Below are 17701 nucleotides of genomic sequence, written 5' to 3' on the forward strand. Positions count from 1 at the left end.
CACAAGGGACAGCCCTAGAGAACCCAGCTCAGGTGACCAGGGAGATTTTGCCACAGGGCCCCCAAAATACCTTCTACAAAAAGCCACTCTACTAAGATAGGGAGTCATAGCAGCTCTACCTAATGTGTAGAAACAAAAACAGGGATGCAGCCAAAATGGGGAGACAAAGAAACATGTCTCAAATGAAAGAAAACAACAAAGCTTTGGAAAAAGAATTGAACACAATAGAGACAAGCAATCTACCAGATGCAGAGTTCAAAACACTGGTTATAAGGAAGTTCAATGATTTCAGTGAGAGCTTCAACAAAGAGACAGAACATAAAAGTAGTATAGAAAATGTAAAAAAAGAACCAGTCAAGGATGAAGAATAACTGATATGAAGAATACACTAAAATGTATCAACAGTAGATTAGATGAAGCAGAGGATGAAATCAGTGATTTGGAAGACAAGGTAGCAGAAAACACCCCATCAGAAAAATGAGAAAAAAAGAATCCAAAAATATTAGGATAGTTTAAGGGGCCTCTGGGACAACATTATGCATACCAACATTCACATAATAGACATACCAGAAAGAGAAGAAAAGCACAAGTAATTGAAAACCTATTTGAAGAAATAATGATAGAAAACATGCATAACCTTGTGCAGGAACTAGACATAAAAGCCCAGGAAGCACAGAGAGTCCCAAACAAGATGAACCCCCAAAAGCCAACACCAAGACACATCATAATTAAAATGCCAAAGGTTACAGACAAAGAGAGAATCTTAAAAGCAGGAAGAGAAAAGCAGTTAGTTACCTACAAGGGGACTCCCATTAGATTGTCAGCTGATTTCTCAACAGAAACTTTGCAGCCCAGAAGGGATTGCCATGAAATAGTCAAAGTGATGAAAAGCAAGGACCTACAACCAAGATTACTCTACCCAGCAAAGCTATCATTTACAATTGAAGGACAGATGAAGAGCTTCCCAGCCAAGAAAAAGCTAAAGGCGCTCATCACCAGCACAAATGCATTACAAGCAATGCTAAAGGGATTGCTTTAAGAAGAAGAAAAAAAATTAAATATGAATAATAAAATGGCAACAACTACGTATCTATCAACAACGACTTTAAATGAAAATGGATTAAATTCTCCAATCAAGAGACATAGGGTGGGGAAATTACAATAAGAAAACAAGACCCTTATATATGATGCCTACAAGAAATTCAATTCACATTGAAAGACATCCAGACTGAAAATAAAGAGATGGAAAAAGATATTGCATAAAAACGCAAATGGAAAAAAAAGCTGAGGTAGAAATACCATGTTTCCCCGAAAATAAGACCTAGCCGGACCATCAACTCTAATGTGTCTTTTGGAGCAAAAATTAATGTAAGACCAGGTATTATATTATATTATATTATATTATATTATATTATATTACATTATAATATAATACATTACATTACACTACACTATATTCTATTCTATTCTATTCTACCAGTCTTATAGTAAAATAAGACTGGTTCCTATATTAATTTTTGCTCCAAAAGACACATTAGAGCTGATTGTCCGGCTAGGTCTTATTTTGGGGGAAACACGGTACATATATCAGACAAAATAGACTTACTTTAAAACAAAGGCTGGGATTACCTCACAGAAATGGCAGTGTGAGGAGTGCTTTTGAAATCTCCCCTGGAATTTACAATAAATGGAACAGCTATAAATCAACAAAGGATTCCCTGTGTGGTACACAGGCATGCACACTTAAGAGACCCACAATTGGAATCATCTAAAGGAACAGCTTTGGGAATTCAGAAACTCTCCACATCCCCCCATGGATGCAGTGCCCTGAGACCCAGGTGACCTGCTCACAGAGGAGAAACCCACCTTCCAGGAACCCCACCCACCCACTGCATGAGAAGCTGGAACAGTGTAAGGGAAAATATAAAGCTACACAGAGAGAGATAATAAAAGGTTGCAGAGGGAGAGAAAATAAAATGTTCCATCAAAACCTACTGGAAAGCAAAAGAAAGACCTCTTCCTATCAACCTGTTTCAGAACCACTCCTGTAGAAGCCTGCAAAGAAAAATAATTCATTAATTGCCACGAATAACCAAAGTAACAAGTTAGCTCAGAAAGAAAATGAAAAGTCTCCAGAAAATGAACTTAAAAACATGGAAATATGTGACTTAAATGACAGATAATTCAAAATTGCAGTTCTGGAAAAACTCAAATGAGATGCAAGAAAACACAGATAGGCAGTTTAATGAATTCAGAAACACAATCAAAGAACAAAATGAACATTTTACCAAAGAGATTGAAATTTTAAAAAAGAACTGAATAGAATTTCTGGAGATTAAGAACTCAATAAAAGAAATGAAGAATGAAATAGCCAGCTTAGGTAATAGAGCTGACCAGATAGAGGAAAGAATCAGTGACATTGAAAATAGAAATCTGGAAATGACACAGATGGAAGAAAGGAGAGACTTGAGAGTTCAAAGAAATGAAAGAACTCTGCAAGAACTTTCTGACTCCATCAGAATGAGCAATATAAGAATAATGGGCCTACCAAAGGAGAAGAAAGGGTGATGGAAACAGAGAGTATATTCAAACAAATAATCAACAAGAACTTCCCAAACTTGTGGAAAAAACTGGATCCTTGAATCCAAGAAGTAAATAGAACACCTAATTACCTCAACCCCAACAGGCCTTCTCTAAGGCACATTGTATTGAAGCTGTCAAAAATTAACAACAAAGAATCCTCAAGCAGTCAGGGAAAAGAAGATGGCAACCTACAAAGGAAAGCCCATTAGATTATCATCAGATTTTTCAGCAGAACCTCTACAAGCCAGGAGAGAATGGAATCAAATATCCAAACTATTGAAAGAGAGAAATTATGAACCAAGAATAATATATCCAGCAAGGATATCCTTTAAATATGAAGGAGGAATAAAGATCTTTCCAGACATACAGAAGCTGAGGGAATTTTCTAATACATGACCTGAACTACAAGAAATACCAAAGGAGGCTATTCGACCTGAAACAAAAAAGCAAAATAATATAAAATCATGCATATATTCCAAAGAGACAGACAGAAGCAAGAAATAACAACCCCCACAACAAACAGGACACTATACACTTAAACATAACATATGGAGTAAAGACGATAAAAACATTTTAAAAAAGAGGAAAAAAACAACTTGCTACTGCAACACAGAAATCAACTCACAGCATAAGTAGAAATAATTTGTGACAAGAAAAACAAAAGGGGAGAGAGTAAAAGTCTGAATGGCAAAGGGGAATGGAGAAAGGAAGCATGACAAACTAAAAGGAATACTGTAAATATGAAACTTTGTTTTACATAAACTTAATGGTAACCACTCAAAAAAATCCAGAATTGAAATATATGACATAAAAAAGCAGAAACAGAGGAAAAAATCATAGAATACCACCACAGTGAAATAACAGACAGTAACAAATAGGCAAAGAAAAACACACCTACCAGAAAACAAAAGACAATTATAGGAAATCCTCATATATCAATGATCACACTAAATGGAAATGGATTGAACTGACCAACAAAAAGGCACAGAGTAACAGATTAGATGAAAAAACCAAACCCAACCATATACTGCCTCCAAGACCACACATTTCAGCTGCAAGGACAAATAGAAACTCAAAGTGAAAGGGTGGAAATTGATACTCCAAGCAAATGGTATTCAGAGAAAATCAGGTGTAGTCATACTTTTATCAGATGAAACAGATGTCAGGATAAAAGAGGTAACAAGAGGGGCAGCTGGTTGGCTCAGTTGGCTAGAGTGCAGTGCTCATAACACCAACATCGCCAGTTTGATTCCCACATGGGCCAGTGAGCTGCACCTTCCACAACTACAGGGTTTAACTTGGAGCTGAATTACTGGTGGGCAGCTGGTTGGCTCAGTTGGTTAGAGTACAGTGCTCATAACACCCAGGTCACTGGTTCAATTCCCACACAGGCCAGTGAGCTGCACCCTCCACAATTAGATCGAAAACAATGACTTGATTTAGAGCTGAGTTGCACCCTCCACAACTAGATTGAAAACAAACAAACAAACAAAACAAAACAAAACAAAAAAAACCGACTTGACTTAGAGCCGATGGGTCCTGGAAAAACACTGTCCCCCAATATTCTCCAATAAAAAAAAATTCAAAAAGGAAACAAGAGACAAAAATGGACATTTAATAATGATAAAGAAGAAAATACAACAAAAAGACATAACAGTCATCAATTTTTATGCCACCAATTGGGGAGCATCAAAATATACAAAGCAATTACTAACAGAACTAAAGGGAGAAATTGATCGAAACACAACTATAGTAGGGGACCTAAATACATCACTGAGAACTATGGATAGGTCATCCAAACAGAAAATAAATAAGGAAACATCAGCCCTAAATGACACATTAGATGAAATGGACATATGAATTAACATTTATAGAGCACTTCATCCCAGAACATCAAACTATACATTCTTTTTAGTGTATATGGAATGTTCTCAAGGATAGACCATATATTGGGACATAAAACTAGTCTCAGCAAATTTAAGAAGATTGAAATCATACCAAGCATATTCTCTGATCACAAGGCTTTGAAACTGGATATCAACTGCAAAAACAAAGCAGGAAAAACCACAAATATATGGAGATTAAACGACATGCATTTAAAGCAGAAGAAGAACAAATGAAACCCAAAGTCAGCAGAAGGAAGGAAATAATAAAAATCAGAGCAGAACCAAATGAAATAGAGAACAAAAAGATAACAGAAAAAACTAATGCAACAAAAAGCTGGTTCTTTGAAAAGATTAATAAAATTGACACACTCTTGGCTAGACTCACTGAGATAAAAAGAGAAAAGACACAAATAAACAAAATCAGAAATGAAACGGGAGGTTATCACGGATGCCACAGAAATACAAAGGATCATCCAAGGACACTCTGGAGCACTATATGCCACCAAATTTAATAGCCTAGAAGAAATGAACAAGTTCTTAGAAACATGTAGTCTTCCTAGGCTGAATCAGTAAGAACTAGAAAATCTAAATAGACTGATCCACAGGAAGGAAATTGAATCAGTCATCCCAAACCTTTCCAAAAGCAAACGTCAAGGAACAGATGGCTTCACTAGTGAATTCTACCAAACCTTCAAAGAGGATCTCATACATGTCTTACTCAAACTCTTCCAAAATTTGAAGAGGAGACAATACTCCTTAACTCATTTTATGAGGCCAACATTACCCTGATACCAAAACCAGGTAAGGATAACACAAAAAAAGAAAATTAGAGACCAATATCTCCAATGAATACAGATGCAAAAATTGTAAACAAATTTCTAGCAAATCAAATACAACAGTGTATTAAAAAGATTATACATGATGATCAAGTAGGGTTCATTCTAGGAGTACAAGGATGGTTCAACATATGCAATTTGATCAATGTGATACACCACATAAACAAAATAAAGGACAAAATCATATCAATAGATATAGAAAAAGCATTTGACGAGATATAACATCCACTTACGAATAAAACACTTAATAAAATGGTATAGAAGGAAAATACCTTAACATAATACAGGCCATATATGACAAGCCCTCTGCTAATCTAATGGTGAAAAACTGAAGCCCTTTGCTCTATGTTCAGGAACAAGAGAGGGCTCTCCCTTATCACCTCTGCTTTTCAACGTAGTATTGGAAGTACCTGCGAGAGCAATCAGGCAAGAGAAAGAAATAAATGGCATCCAAATTGGGAATGAAGAAGTTAAATCACCATTTTTTGTAGATTACATGATGCTGTATATAGAAAACCCTTAAGACTCCACCGAAAAGCTATTAGAAAGAATAAACAAATACTGTAAAGTTGCCGCTACAAAATAAACACATGAAAATCCATTGCATTCCTATATACTAACAATGAAATCTCAGAAAAAGAAATAACAAAACAATTCCTTTTGCAATTGCAACAAAAAGAATAAACTACCTAGGAATAAACTTACCCAAAAATGTGAAGGACCTATACACTGAAAACTGTAAGACATTTTTAAAAGAAATTGAGGAAGACAAAAAGAAATGGAACGGCATTCATGTTCATGGATTGGAAGAATCAACATAGTTAAAATGGACATATTACCCAAAGCAGTAGACAGATTTAATGCAATCCCTATAAAAATCCCAATGGTATTTTTGAAAGAAATGCAACAAAAAATCATCAGATTTGTTTGAACCACAAAAGACCTCGAATAACAAAAGCAATCCTAAGAATAAAGAACAATGTTGGAGGTATTACACTCCCTGATTTCAGCTTACACTACAGAGCAACAATAATCAAAACAATATGGTATTGGCAGAAAAACAGACACACAGACCAATGGAATAGATTTGAGAACCCAGAAATAAACACATATAAATATGGACAGATACTTTTCAACAAAGGAGCCAAAAACATACAATGGAGAAAAGACAGCCTCTTCAATAAATGGTGCTGGGAGAATTGGAAAGCCACATGCAAAAGAATGAAACTAAACTACTATTTGTCACCATGCACCAAAGTTAACTCAAAATAGATCAAAGACCTACACATAAGACCTGAAATAATAGACTACATAAAAAAACAGCAACATAGGAACTAAACTTATGTACCTTGGGTTCAAAGAGAATTTTATGAATTTGTCCTCAAAAGCAAGGGAAGTAAAAGCTAAAATATATGTATGGGAATATATCAAATTAAAAACTTTTGCACAGCAAAAGAAACTTTCAACAAAATAAAGAGGCAACCAACCAAATGGTAGAATATGTTTGCAAACAATGCCTTCAATAAGTGGCTAATATCCAAAATACATGAGGAACTCATACAACTCAACAACAACAAAAAACAAACAATCCATTTAAAAAAATAGGCGGAGGACCTGAATAGATGTTTCTCCAAAGAGGACAGTCAAATGGCCAATAGACATGTGAAAAGATGCTCAACATCACTAATCATCAGAGAAATGCAAATAAAAACCACAATGAGATATCACCTCACCCCAGTTAGAATGGCTATCATCATCAACACAAATAGTAACAAGTGGTGGAGAGGCTGTGGAGAAAAAGGAACCCTCATATACTGTTGGTGGGATTGCAGATTGGTGCAGCCACTATGGAAGGCAGTGTGGATGTTCCTAAAAAAATAAAGAACAGAATTACCATATGACCCAGCAATCCCTCTCCTGGTTATCTACCCAAAATGTCTGAAAATATGTATCTGTAAAGATATATCTGCTGTGATTTTTATTCCAGCTTTACTCACTATGACCAAGACATGGAAACAATCAAAGTGTCTTTGAAGAGACGATTGGATAAAGAAGATGTGGTATATATACACAATGGAATGCTACTTGCCATAAGCAAAGATGAAATAATGCCATTTGTGACAACATGATGGTTCTTGAGATTATTGTGCTAAGCAAAATAAGTCACACAGGAAAAGTAGAGAACCATATAATTTCACTGATATATGGGATATAAAACTGAAAGCAACAAAAGTACTAGATAAACAAATAAAGAAACAAAAACTCATAGACAAGACAATAGTGAAGTGGTTACCAGAGAGTAAGCGGGGAGGGGTATGATAGATGAGGGTAAAGGTGGTCAAATATATGGTGATGGACAGAGAACTGACTCTGGGTGGTGAACACATAATGTGATACATAGATGACATATTGTAGAGTTGTACGCTTGAAACCTATGTAATTTTACTAACTTTTGTCACCCCAATAAATTTTAATAAAAAAAAAAGTCTACAAGAGGCAAAAAGGGTCCCAGTAATCCCACTTCTGAGTATTTATCTGAAGAATCCCAAAACACTACTTTGAAGGGACATGTGCATCCATATGTTCATTGCAACATTATTTAGTATAACTAAGAGATGCTGGCAACCTGGTTGCCCATCAATGGATGAATGCATAAAAAAGAAGTGGTACGTATATAAAGTGGAATATTACTCAGCCATAAAAATAGAATGAAATCCTGTCATCTGTAACATGGATGGACCTAGAGGGTATTATGCTGAGTGGAGTAAGTCAGACAGAGAAAGACAAATGACATATGATTTCACTTACATGATATGTGGAATCTAAAGAACAAAATAAACAACAACAACAACAAAAAACAAAGAAAACTCACAGATACAGAGAATATTTTAATGGTAGCCAGAAAGAAGGGGGTTGGGGAATGAGTGATAAAGGGGAATGGATTAAGAAGTACAAATTGATAGTTACAAAGCAGTCATGGGGATGTACAGTAAAGAATAGGAAATATAGCCAACAATATTGTAATAACCAAGTATGGTGTCAGACGGGTACCAAATTTATCAGGGTGATCACATAGGAAGTTATATAAAGGAATAATCACCATGTTGTACACCTGAAACTAATGTGGTCAACTGCAACTGAAAGAAAAAAATATATATTTTAAAGAAGAATTGCCATTTCAAGATCAATCAATTCCCTTACCCAGATCCATGATTTAAAACAGTGGTTTTCAATTCTAGGTGCATGTTACAATTACCTGGGGAACTTTTTGGAAACAAATGATGACCAGAACTTAACTCAAAGATTCTTAGTTAACCAGTCTATTAGGGGACCGGACATATCTTTTCTAATTTGTTTATTTTTTTATTAGTTTCAGGTGCACAAAACAAGATAATGATCAGACATTTACACACCTTAAGAAAAAAAACCTAACAAGTCTACTACCCATCTGATACCATACATAGCTATTATAATACCATTGACTATACTCCCTATGTTGTAATATATATATATATATATATATATATATATATATATATATATATATATATATATATATCTCGGTTGACATTCAGTATTATTCTATATTAGCTTCAGGTGTACAACACAGTGGTTAGGCATTTATACAATTTATGAAGTGATCCCCCCAATAAGTCTAGTACCCATCTGACACTTACCTAGTTTTTACAACATTATTAACTATATTCCCCATACTGTATTTCACATCCTCATGACTATTTTGTGACTACCCATTTATATTGCCTAATCCCTTCACCTTTCTCACCCATCCACCCTGCCACCCTCCCATCTGGCAACTATCAGTTTGTTCTCTGTATATATAAGTCAATTTCTGTTTTGTTCGTTTATTCTGTTCTTTAGATTCCATATATAAGTGAGATCGTATGGTATTTGTCTTTCTCAGTCTGACTTATTTCACTTAGTATAACACTCTCTAGGTCCATCAATGTTGTAATAAATGGTAAGATCTCGTTCTTGTCTATGGCAGGGTAATATTGCATTGTATAAATGTACCACTATTTCTTTATCCAGTCATCTATTCATGGGCATTTTGGTTGCTTCCACATCTTGGCTATTGTAAATAGCACTGCAATAAACATAGGGGTGCATATATTTTTTCAAATTAGTGTTTTGGATTTCTTTGGATAAATACCCAGGCGTGGAATTACTGGGCCATAAGGTAGTTCTACTTTAAATTCTTTGAGGAACCTCTAAACCATTTTCCATAGTGGCTGCACCAACTGGCAGTCCCACCAACAGTTCATAAGGGTTCCTTTTTCTCCACATCCTCACCAACACTTATTGTTTGTTGATTTATTGATGATTGCCATTCTGACAGGAGTGAGGTGGTATCTCATTGTGGTTTTTATTTGCATTTCTCTGATGATTAGTGACGTTAAGCATATTTTCATGTATCTACTGGCCATCTGTATGTCCTCTTTGGAGAAACATCTGTTCAGGTCCTCTGCCCATTTGTTAATTGAATTGTTCTTTTTTGTGTGTTGAGTTTATGAGTTTTTTTAATATAACTTTTGGATATTAACCCCTGATCAGATGTATCATTGGCAAATATCTTCTCCCATTCATTAGGATGTTTTTTCATTTTGTTCATGTTTTCCTTTGTTGTGAAAAACAAAACAAAACACTTTTTAGTTTGATGTAGTCCCATTTGTCTATTGTTTTTTTGTTTCCCATTGCCCAAGGAGATATATTAGTATAAATATTACCAAGGGTAATGTCTGAGAGTTTACCTCCTGTATTTTCTTCTAGGAGTTTTATGGTTTCAAGTCTTACATTTAAGTTTTTAATCCATTTAGAGTTTATTCTTGTATATGGTGTAATAAGGTGGTCCACTTTCACTTCTTTGCATGTATCTATCCATTTTTCCCAGCACCATTTATTGAAAAACTGTATTTATCCCAGTGTATATTCTTGCTTCCTTTGTCATAGATTAAATGACCATATGGACATGGATTTATTTCTCGGCTTTCTATTCTCTTCCACTGATCTATGTGTCTGTTTTAATGACAATACCATACTGTTTTGATTACTATGGCCTTGTAGTATAATTTGATATCAGGTAGCTTGATACCTCTTGCTTTGTTCATCCTTCTTAGGATTGCCATGTTTACATAGGGGTCATTTATACTTCCACATAAATTTTAGTATTATTTGTTCTAGCTCTGTGAAATAGGCCATTGGAATTAGGTTGGCGCACAAATAATTGTAGATTTTGTAATTAATTTTTAACCTTTTAAACTGCAATTACTGTTGCACCAATCTAATGTTTTGATAGGAATTGCATTGAATCTATAGATTGCTTTGGGTACTATGGACTTTTTGCTATATTAATTCTTCCTATCCATTAGCATGGTATATGTTCGCATTTATTTGTATGTTCCTTAATTTCTCTCTTCAATGTCTTATAATTTTCTGAGTAGAGGTCTTTTACTTTTTCGGTAAAATTTATTTCTAAGTATTTTTTAAATGCAATTGTAAATGGGATTGTTTTTTTAATTTCACTTTCTGATAATTCATTATTGGTATATAATAATGCAAACAATTTCTCAATGTTAATTTCATATCATGGTACTTTACTGAATACATGTATCAGTTCTAATAGTTTTTTTTGGTGGAATCTTTGTGGCTCTCTCTATATAGTGTCATGTCATCTACAAATAATGACAGTTCTACCTCTTCCTTACCAATTTGGATGTCTTTTATTTTATTTTATTTTTTTCTTGTCTGATTGCTGTGGCTAGAACTTCCCGTACTATGTTGAATAAAAGTGGTGAAAGTAGACATCCTTGTCTTGTGCCTGATCTTAAGGGGAATGCTTTAACTTTTTCCCATTGGGTATGATGTTAGCTGTGGGTTTGTCATAGGTGACCTTTATTATGTTGAGATACAAGTTATGACAATTAAGTCCGAGAAATTGTTGCAATGATGTTGCTAAACTTTTTTGATATCAGAGGGATTATTTGTTATGAATTTGTACCAACTGGACAAACAGTTAACCAAGTTTACTATTTGAGAGTGCTGAAAATGCTGAATGAAAAAAAGTTAGACAATCTGAACTTTTCAGGAACAATTCATGGCTGTTGCCTCACAACAATGCACCAGCTCACAGGGCACTGTCTATGAGGGAGTTTTTAGTCAGTAAACAAATAACTGTATTGGAACACCCTCCTTATTCACCTGATGTGACCCCCAGTGACTTCTTTCTTTACCCAAAGATAAAGGAAATATTGAAAGGAAGACATTTTGATGACATTCAGGACATCAAGTGTAATACGACGATAGCTCTGATGGCTATTCCAGAAAAAGAGTTCCAAAATTGCTTTGAAGTGTGAACTAGGCTCTGGCATTGGTGCATAGCTTCCAAAGGGGAGTACTTCAAAGGTGACTGTAGTGATATTCAGCAATGAGTTATGTAGCACTTTTTCTAGGATGAGTTCGATAACTTAATTGTCTGACCTCTTATGTTCCCTCTATTCCCACTTTGCTGAGAGTTTTTCTCATAAATATAGAAGGTGCCAAAAAAATTTATACACATTTTAAGAAAGGAAAAACTGTATTTATTAAAATTGTAATAGTCAATATATACTGATAACAAAAGATGAATACAAGTCATGTGTATACATTTTTTGGCACCCCCAGTAGGTGCTGGATTTTGTCAAATGCTTTTTCTGCATCCATTGATATGATCATATAATTTTTGTTTTTCATTTTGTTTATTTGGTGTATCACATTAATTAATTTGTGGATATTGAACAAAGTTTGCATACCAGGAATGAATAGCACTTGATTGTGTTGTATTATCATTTTAATGTTTTGCTGAATTCGGTTTTCTAAGATTTTGTTGAGGATTTTTACATCTATGTTCATCAGGCATATTGGCCTATAGTTTTCCTTTTTTGTGATGTCTTTTTCTTGTTTTGGAATCAGGGTAATGGTGTCCTTCTAAATTGAGCTTGTGAGACTTCCCTCCTCTTGAATTTTGTGGAATAGTTTGAGAAGAGTAGGTGTTAATTCTTTTTTGAGTGTTTGGTAAAATTCACCAGTGAAACCATCTGGTTCAGGACTTTTTTGGTTGGGGGCCTGTTGATAACTGATTTGATTTTGTTAGTTGTAATTGGTTTGTTCAGATTTTCTGCTTCTTCTTGATTCAGACTTGGAAGATTGTATGATACTAGGAATTTTTCCAATTCTTCCAAGTTGTCCAGTTTGTTGGCATCTAATTTCTGATAGTGTTTTCTTAATTTTCTTTTTTATTTCTGTGTTGTCTGTTGCCATTTTCTCCTTTTCATCCTTGATTTTATTTATTTCGCTCCTCTCTTTTTTTCTCTTGATGAGTCTGGTTAAAAGTTTGTAAATTTTGTTTATCTTAAAAAAAAAAAAAACACACTCTTGGTTTCATTGATTTTTTTTTTTTTTTTTGCATTTTTGTAGTTTTAGCCTGTGTTTCATTTATTTTTGCTCTGAGCTTTAATTTTTCCTTCTTTGTACTCACTTTGGGCTTTGTTTGTTGTTCTTTCTCCAGATCCTTTAGGCGTAAATTGGAACTGTTTATTTGAGTTTTTTTGTTTTTGTTTTTGTTTTTAGTTAGGCCTGCATGGCTATGAATTTCCCCTTTACAACTGCTTTTTGCTGTGTCCCATAGATTTTGAGTTGTTGTATTTTCATTTTTGTTTGTCTTAATCCTTGATCTCATTGTTGAATCATTCATTATTTACCAGCATGTTATTTAGCCTCCATGTATTTATGTGTCTTTCAGTTTTTTTCTTGTACTTGATTTCTACTTCCATACCACTGTGGTCAGAGAAGTCATTTGATATGATTTCAATCTTTTTAAATTTATTGAGACTAGTTTTATGGCCTAACATGTGGTGTATCATGGAAAATGTTCCATGTGAACTTGAAAGGGATGTATACTTTGCTGCTTTGGGTTGAAATGCTCTAAAAGTGTAAATTAAATCCATCTGATCTAATGTCATTTAAGGACACTGTTTCTCTGTTGATTTTCTGTCTGGAAGATCTGTCCATTGGTGTCAGTGGGATGTTAAAGTCCCCTGCTATGATTGTGTTACTGTTAATCTTTGTCTTTATGTTAGTCAATATATATACGTTAAGTTCCTCCTATGTTGAGTGCATAAATGTTTCCTAGGGTGATGTCCTCTTGTTGGATTGATCCCTTTATTATTATGTAATGTCTTACTTTGTCTTTTATTATAGTCTTAATTAAAAGTCTATTTTGTTTGATAGAAGTATTGCTACCCCAACTTTTTTCTCATTTCCATTTTCATGAAATATCTTTTTTCCATCCCTTTACTTTCAGTCTGTGTGTGTCTTTTGATCTGAGGTGGGTCTCTTGTAAACCATGCATATGCATGGGTCTTGTTTTTTCATCCATTCAGGTACCCTATGTCTTTACATTGGAGCATTTAATCCATTTCCATTTAAAAATGATTATTGATGGGTACATAGTCATTGCCATTTTATTCATCACATTTTTATCTTCGTTTGTTTGTTTGTCCTTTCCTCTGCTTAAAGGAGTCCTTTTAACATTTCTTGTAATACTGGCTCAGTAGTAATAAGTTCCTTTAGCTTTTTCTTGTCTGGGAAGCTCTTTATCTCCTTCAATTTTAATTGATAACCTTGCTGGGTAGTCTTGGTTGTAGGCCCTTGTTTTTAATCACTTTGAATATTTCCTGCCACTCCCTTCTGGCCTGCAAAGTTTCTGTTAAGAGATCAGCTGATAGTATTATGGGAACTCGCTTATCAGTAACTAATTGTCTTTCTCTTGCTGCTTTTATGATTCTCTCTTTGTCTTTAGCCTTTGCAATTTTAATTATGATGTGTCTTAATGTGGTCCTGTTTGGGTTCATCTATTTGGGACTCTTTGTGCTTCTTGGGCTTGTATGTCTATTTCCTTCCTCAGGTTAGGGAAGTTTTCCGTCATCATTTCTTCAAATAGGTTTCAATCCCTTGCTCCCTCTCTTCTCCTTCTGGTACTCCTATGATGTGAATGTTGTTACACTTGATGTTGTCCCAAAGGTCCCTTAAACTACCTTCATTTATTTTTCTTTTTACTGTTCTGATTGGGTGTTTTATGTTACCTTGTCTTCTAAATCACAGATTTGACACTCTGCTTCATCTAATCTGCTATTGATTCTTTCTAGTGCATTCTTCATTTCTGTTATTATATTCTTTATTTCTGATAATTTTTTATGGTTTCTATGTTCTTCTTTATGCTTATCTCTGGTGACATTCTCGCTAAGTTCCTTAAGGATTCTTATAACCAGTGTTTTAAACTCTGTCTCTGGTAGGTTGGTTTCCTCCATTTCATTTAGTTCTATTTCTGGAGGTTTCTCCTGTTCTTTTCTTTGGGACATGTTTCTTTGTTTCCGCATTCTGGTTGCCTCTTTGTGTTTGCTTCTATGTATTAGGTAGATCTCCCATGTCTCTCAGTCTTTGCTGGCTGGCCTTAGGTAGTGTGTGTCCTGTTTGGTCCAATGATGCAATTTATCTGATCTCCTGTGCATGTATTCCAGGAGTGCCCTTTGTGTGTGTTGCATGTATTCTCCTGTTATAGTTGAGCTTAGATTGCTTTCAGTGCATCAGTGGGTAGGATTGACTCCTAGTCTGACTGACTGTGAGTTTTGGCTTTGCTCATAGTATATGAGCTGCTGTGTGAGGGCTGACCCGTCTGAGTGGGGATTCGCCCCCATGAGCTCTTGTGCCTATTAAGTCTACCTTTTGGAAGTGCCACTTGTGAAGCTAACAAAGTGCTCTGGTGTGGTCTGAAGCTGGTATCTGGGTGCTTTGTCTCTGGTGTTTCTTTGGAGGCATTCTTGTGCAGGCCTATTTCAACTTTGCCTATGACCAGCCTGGGGTTACCCAGTAGGAACTACACAACTGTATGTTGTTGGCTGCTGCCTGTGCTGGACCTAGAGGCCTGTGGCGGTGGCCTTGCTGTGAACCAAGCCCACCAGTATTGGTTCTGGGGCAGCTTAGCAAAACGCCCACAGCCCCCTGTGCCTGTTGCCACCTATTGGCTGCCCATAAGTCTCAGCTGTTGAAAGAGCCTTCTTAGGTTCGTGGGCCAGGCTGGTTGACCTGGTGCTGAAACTGCCCTAGTAATGCATTCCTAGGTGTGTGGGGCTGGGTTCCAGGGAGTTATGGGGTGTGGGTGGTACTTTTTCAAGTTAATGCATTTCCAGTTCTTGCACATGTGCTGGGCCTGCTACCACTTTGCAAAAAGAAAAACCTGAAAACACCATAGCAAGCCACCACTTGCCTTGGGCTTGCAAATTCCAAAGAACTGCCCAAGAGAGGCTGTTGCACAAGTTTTGTGTCACTGCCCAGCACCAAAAGTTGCCCAGGCCACAGTGGGCCATTAGCTGTTATACTCGGCTTCCGCAGTTCTTGGGGCGGGGCCAGCCTCTCCATAGCTGAGAGTGCCCCTGTCAATGCAGTACTAGCTCTGTGGGGTGGGGACCCAGGGTGTCACAAATGTGGTACACATGTGCAGATTTTACCAGACCAATGTGGTCTCAGATTTGACCCTTTGGGGTAGGGCTCAACATAGAAAAGATGGCACCGTCCTATAGGCTACATGTGAGGCTACATGTAGGCTCCATAGAGAGACAATGGATGGTCCCTCCAGCCCTCATCCCACAGCCACACAACTCATTCTTTCTCTGTATGTCTTTGGTGGCTTTCGAGTTGCTGCCCCTCTACTAGAGATCAGGTGAGTGTTTGTAAGCAAGTGAGACTGTGTGCAGTCCCTATAAGAGAGCATCTGGGTTTTCAGCTGCCCTCAGTCTCACTGGGACAGACAGAGTCCTTGTTGATTTTCACTGCCAGATGTAATGGCATTTCCTCTTCCCAGTATAGGAACTTCGGACTGGGGAGCTCAGTGTGGGGTTGGACCACCTCCCTTCTTTGGGGGAACCCTCGCCATGGAGGTGTCCCTCCATACGTTCAACCAATATCTGAGGGTTTGGGGTTAGCCCATTTTACGTCTCCACCCCTCCTATCAATCTTATGGTGACCTCTTCTTTAGATCCTTAGTTATAGGGGTTCTGGTCAACTAGTCTTCAGATGAGTCTTGAGGTTGATTATTCTATAATTTATTTGTAATTTTGATGTGATCCTGGGAGGCAGCAGGCACAGCATTTACCTAATCTGCTATCCTGAACCTGCTTCCAGACATATCTTTTTCAAAGAGCAGTTTTATTGCATTTTAATTTACATATGATAATATTCACTTCTTGAAGTACACAATTCAGTAACCTTTAATAAATTCATGGAGTTGTGCAACTATCACCACAATCTAATTTTAGAACATTTACTTCATTCCCCCCCAAATCTCCCATCAATGTATAGACAATTCTTATTCCCAATCACAGGCCCAGGCAACCGCCAATCTACTCTGTTTCAATCTTTTATTTCTATTGAGGTACAGTTCACATACTTATAGTTTATCCATTTAAAGGGTACAATTAAATGGGTAAACTAAGAGTTGTGCAACCATCACCACTATCTAAGTCTAGGACACTTTCATCATCTCAAAAAAGAAATCTGTACCCATTAGTAGTTATTCCCCATTGCCTCACCCCAACCCCTGGCAACCGCCAATCTACATTTATGGATTTGCCTATTCAGGACATTTCATATCAATTGAATATTATAAGCCTTTTATGTCTCGTTTCTTTCACTTAGCATAATGTTTTTAAGGTTCTTTGATGTTGTTGCATGTATCAGTACTTCATTCATTTTTACGGTTGAATAATATTGCTTTGTGTGAATATACCACATTTTGTTTATTCATCAGTTGATGAACAGTTGGGTTGTTTCCACTTTGGGGCTATCATGAGTAATGTTAGTATGAACGTTTGCCTATTCATTTCTCCCTCCCTTTCATCTGCCCCGCCCCACTCTGGTTCAAGCCATTGTTTCTCAGTCTAGTTGTGTAGGACACAGCTCCCTGGCCCAATCTGATATTATGAGCCCTGTACTCCCCCCGGCTGAGGCAGTTGGTTGCCAGTCTTCGGTTGGCCACTCACAACAGCTCATGGCAGCTATCGCTGGCTGCTGGCTGCTCACACTGGCTGACGGCCACTTGTGCTGTCCATCGGCCACTCATGGAGGCACACAGCATCCCGCAGCAGCACACACCAACCTCTGGCTGCTCATGACAGCCAGGCTCCAGGAAGAGCTGTTGTTCACAATCTTAGCTATAGAGGGCACAGCTCACCTGGGCCCATGTGGGAATCCAACTGGCGGCCTTTGACATTAGAAGCACGGTGCACCAACTGCCTGAGCCACCAGGCTGGCCCTACATATTCACTTTTTCTGAATATTTGTGTTTTC

The 17701-nt window shown here is 36.7% G+C and overlaps 1 pseudogene; it reads right to left on the reverse strand.

Annotated features, from left to right (window-relative positions):
• Nucleotides 1-17489, reverse strand: part of LOC109437906 (large ribosomal subunit protein eL15-like) — a 30333-nt pseudogene extending 12844 nt beyond the window's left edge.
• Between the last annotated feature and the right edge of the window lie 212 nt (nucleotides 17490-17701).

Source organism: Rhinolophus sinicus, chromosome 18 (assembly GCF_057876585.1).
Source record: "Rhinolophus sinicus isolate RSI-liver-muscle chromosome 18, RSI-T2T, whole genome shotgun sequence".
NCBI classification, from domain to species: domain Eukaryota; kingdom Metazoa; phylum Chordata; class Mammalia; order Chiroptera; family Rhinolophidae; genus Rhinolophus; species Rhinolophus sinicus.